Raw genomic sequence first — 5,035 nt, 5'->3', positions numbered from 1 at the left:
TGATGCATATCGTGCTCTTAAAACCTCATTTCGGAGCGTGTCGCTCGAAAGCTCTAGTTTCAAAACATCAAAATCAATGTTTCGAGCTTGCCAACAGAACTGAAGAGTTCATAACTAACTAATAATATAATAGTTTCATTATTAGTTCATTTTCGGGGCTTAGAACCATTCTTCTTGAAATGGAATGACCGTAGACAGAGACTGTCAATTAGTTTGGGGCGGACGTAGCCAAGTGGTTCTAAGGCAGTGGATTGTGAATCCACCACGCGCGGGTTCGATCCCCGTCGTTCGCCCGGTAAAAAAAATCGACCGGATTCAATTCATTGTGATTTTCTATCATGAATCAAATGATGAGTGATTGACGATACATTATGTTATGTGTATATGTATATACATATAACAAATGTTATGTATGTATGTTGCTATATACATAAAACAAAATCTAATAATAAAATAGAGATATCTAAAAAAAGAACAAACTGAATCGATGGGAGGATTGGGATCTTTCCAAAACTATTTCCTTGGTTTTGCATTGATTCATTGAAATAACCATACACGACATCACATATAACATAACAAAAGCATTCATTTGGAGGCAGTAACCAAATCGAATCCCAAACCTATCTTCTCCTCTTATCATTTGCCATGCAGTCAATTGGTTTTTTTATTCTATTATTTGAATAAAGAGAACTAAGTTCTTAATTAGCGGGGAGTTCCATCCGCTTCAAATTAATGAATAAAATTGCATTGATCTGGGAATGGAGGAAGGGTCTTTTGCTTGGCTTCCTCCATTTACTCAGGAGAGAATGAGGTTTAAGATGTGAGGGGGCTAAAAAAACAAAACAAAAAAAACAATGTCAAACAATGTAACATGCTACAATTATATAATATAAATAAGGCAAAGTTCAACTCAAAATTAGATCAAACGAATCACAAGTTCGGAAGATAAAAAAGAAATAAAAGGAGATGAAAAGATGAAAATAGCAGTTTATGGAAAAGGCGGAATTCGTAAATCAACCACTAGTTGTAATATTTCAATTGAAGGCACAACAAGATTTCAGAGGTTGTGCCTCAAAAGCCTCATTTTTGGAGTATAAAAGTTAGTGTTTGGAGGCACAACAAGGTTTCAAGACACAAGTGCCAATTCCAGAGTCGGTAGCGTCAAAATGCAATTTTGATGTACATCATGCTCGTAGAAGTTCATTTTGGAGCTTGTGCCTTCAAAGCCTTGATTTTGGAACATCAAAATCAATGTTTTGAGGTACAACAAGGTTTCAAGAAGCAAGTCCCTATTCTAGAGCCATTTTGACGCACATCATTCTTTTAGAAGCTCATTTTGGAGCTTGTGCCTTGAAAGACCCAGTTTTGGAGCATTAAAATCAATGTTTGGAGGCACAACAAGGTTTGAAGATGGAAGTCCTGATTCTAGAGCCAGTAGCATCAAAATTCAATTTTGATGCACATTGTGCTCTTAGAACCTTGTTTGAGAAATTGTGCCTGAAAAGCCTCAGTTTTGGAGCATTAAAATCAATATTTCGAGGCACAACAAGCTTTCACAACGCAATGCCCTATTCCGGAGCTAGTAGTGTCAAAACACGATTTTGACAAACATGGTGTTCTTAGAACCTCATTTCGAAGGTTGTGCCTCAAAAGCCTCCTTTTTGGAGCATAAAAATTATTGTTTGGAGGAACAACAATGTTCGGAGCTTGTATTCAAAGCCCTAATTTGGGAACATCAAAATCAATGTTTTGAGGCACAACATGGTTTCAAAATGCAAGCCCTGATTCTAGAGCCAGTAGCATCAAAATTCAATTTTGATGCACATTGTGCTCTTAGAACCTTGTTTTAGAAATTGTGGCTCAAAAGCCCTAGTTTTGCAGCATCAAAATCGATGTTTGGAGGCACAACAAGGTTTCAAGATGCAAATCTTGATTCTGGAGCCGGTAGCTTCAAAATTTGACATCGTGCTCTTAGAACCGTGTTTTGGAGCTTATGCCTCAAAATCTTCGATTTCGAAGCATCAGAATTGGTATTTGGAGGCACAAAAGGCTGATTTTGGTGCACATCGTGCTCTTAGAACATCATTTCAAAGCTTGTGCACGTACTGTTTGGAGCCACAAGAAGGTTTCAAGACACAAGTCCTAATTCCAAAGTCGGTTGTGTCAAAATACAATTTTGATGTACATCGTAGTCTCAGAACCTCATTACAGAGCTTGTGCCGTGAAAGCCCTGATTTTGGAACATGAAAAACAATGTTTTGAGGCACAATAGGTTTCAAGATGCAAGTCCCGAGTCTAGGGTCAATAGCGTAAAAATCTGATTTTGGTGCACATCATGCTCTTAAAACCTTATTTTGAAGATTGTGCCTCGAAAGCCCTTGTTTCAGAGAATCAAAATTAGTGTTTTGAGGCAAAACAAGGTTTCAAGATGCAAGCCCTGATTCTAGAGCGAGTAGCATCAAAATTCAATATTGATGCAAATTGTGCTGTTAGAACCCTATTTTAGAAATTGTGCCTCAAAAGCCCTAATTTTGGAGCATCAAAATCGATGTTTGGAGGGACAACAAGGTTTCAAGATGCAAGTCCTGATTCTGGAGCCGGTAGTGTCAAAATTTGATTTTGACGCACATCCTGCTCTTACAACCTTGTTTTAGAGCTTATGCCTCAAAATCTTTAGTTTTGAATTATCAAAATTGGTGTTTGGAGGCACAACAAGCTTTCAAGATGCAAGTCCCTATTCCGGAGCTTATAGTGTCAAAACATGATTTTGATGCACATCGTGCTCTTAGAACCTCATTTCGGAGTGTGTGGCTTGAAAGATCTAGTTTTAAAACATCGAAATCAATGTTTAAAGGCACAAAAATGTTTCAAGACACAAGTCCCGATTCTCAAGCTTATAGTGTCAAAACATGATTTTGACAAAATGGTGTTCTTAGAACCTCATTTCGGAAGTTGTTCCTCAAAAGCCTCATTTTTGAAGCATAAAAATTAGTGTTTGGAGGCACAACAAGGTTTCAAGACACAAGTCCCAATTCCAGAGTCGGTAGTGTCAAAACACAATTTTGATGTACATCGTGTTCATAGACCCTCATTTCGAAGCTTGTGCCTTGAAAGCCCTGATTTTGAAACATCAAAATCAATGTTTTCAGGCACAACAAAGTTTCCAGAAGCAAGTCTAGTTCTAGAGACTGTAGCATCAAAATTCCATTTTGACGCACATCATTCTTTTAGAAGATCATTTCGGAGTTTGTGCCTCGAAAGCTCCTGTTTTGGAGCATCAAAATCAATGTTTGGAGGAACAACAAGGTTTCAAGATGCAAGTCTCGATTCTAGAGTCAATAGCGTCAAAATTTGATTTTGGCGCACATCATGCTCTTAGAACCTCATTTTGAAGCTTGTGCCTCGAAAGCCCTAGTTTCGAAGCATCAAAATAAGTGTTTTGAGGCATAACAAGGTTCCAAGATGTAAGCCCCGATTCTAGAGCCAGTAGCATCAAAATTCAATTTTGATGCACATTGTGCTCTTAGAACCCTGTTTTAGAAATTTTGGCTGAAAAGGCCCAATTTTGCAGCATCAAAATCGATGTTTCGAGGCAAAACAAGGTTTCAAGATGCAAGTCCGGATTCTTGAGCCGGTAGCGTCAAAATTTGATTTTGACGCACATTGCGTTCTTAGAACTTTGTTTTGGAGCTTATGCCTCAAAATCTTCAATTTCAAAGCATCAAAATTCGTGTCTAGAGGCACAACGAGCTTTCATGACGCAAGTCCCTATTCCGGAGCTTGTAGTGTCAAAACGTGATTTTGATGCACATCGTTCTCTTAGAACCTCGTTTCGGAGCTTGTTGCTCAAAAGCTCCATTTTCAAAACATCAAAATCAATGTTTAAATGCACAACTAGGTTTCAAGACATAGTGCTCTTAGAACCTCATTTCGGAGCTTGTGCCTTGAAAGCCCTGATTTGGGAACATCAAAATCAATGTTTTCAGCCACAAAAAGGTTTCAAGAAGCAAGTCCCTATTCTGAATCTTGTAGGGTCAAAATTCCATTTTGACGCACATCATTCTGTCAGAAGCTCATTTCGGAGCTTGTGGCTCGAAAGACGCAGTTTTGGAGCATCAAAATCAATGTCTAGAGGCACAACAAGGTTTCAAGAAGCAAGTCCCGATAGTAGAGTCAATATCGTCAAAATCTGATTTTGGCGCACACCATGCTCTTAGAACCACATTTTGAAGCTTGTGCCTCAAAAGCCACAGTTTCAGAGCATCCAAATAAGTGTTTTGAGGCACAACAAGGTTTCAAGATGCAAGCCCGGATTCTAGAGCAAGGAGCATCAAAATTCAATTTTGATGCACATTGTGCTCTTAGAACCTTGTTTTAGAAATTGTGCCTCAAAAGCCCTAGTTTTGGAGCATGAAAATTGATGTTTGGAGGCACAACAAAGTTTCAAGATGCAAGTCCTGATTCTTGAGCCGGTAGAGTCAAAACACAACCAGGTAGAGTCAAGACACAAGTCCCAATTCCAGTGTCGGTAGTGTCAAAATGCAATTTTGATGTACATCATGCTCTTAGAACCTCATTTCGGAGCTTGTGGCTTGAAAGCCCTGATTTTGGAACATCAAAATCATTGTTTTGAGGCACAACAATATTTGAAGATGCAAGTTCCGATTCTAGAGTCCATAGCGTCAAAAACTGATTTTGGTGCACATCGTCCTCTTATAACCTTATTTCGAAGCTTGTGCGTCGAAAGCCTGTGTTTCAGAGCATCAAAATCAGTGTTTTGAGGCACAACATGGTTTCAAAATGCAAGTCCTAATTCTAGAGCCAGTAGCATCAAAATTCAATTTTGATGCACATTGTGCTCTTAGAACCCTGTTTTAGAAATTATGCCTCGAAAGTTCTAGTTTTGGATCACCAAAATCGATTTTTGGAGGCACAACAAGGTTTCTTGATGCAAGTCCTGATTCTGGAGCCGGTAGCATCAAAATTTGATTTTGAGGCACATCATCCTCTTGGAACCTTGTTTTGGATCTTATGC

At 38.6% G+C, this 5,035-nt stretch overlaps 1 non-coding gene across 1 annotated transcript; it reads left to right on the top strand.

The window, feature by feature from the left end:
• The first annotated feature begins 218 nt into the window (after positions 1-218).
• TRNAH-GUG (transfer RNA histidin (anticodon GUG)) lies at positions 219-293 on the top strand. The gene has a single exon. It is a non-coding gene; the product is annotated as a tRNA-His (tRNA).
• The last annotated feature ends 4,742 nt before the right edge of the window (positions 294-5,035 follow it).

This window comes from Cryptomeria japonica, unplaced genomic scaffold, assembly GCF_030272615.1.
Source record: "Cryptomeria japonica unplaced genomic scaffold, Sugi_1.0 HiC_scaffold_122, whole genome shotgun sequence".
NCBI lineage: Eukaryota > Viridiplantae > Streptophyta > Pinopsida > Cupressales > Cupressaceae > Cryptomeria > Cryptomeria japonica.
This window is presented reverse-complemented; position numbering and strand designations above follow the sequence as displayed.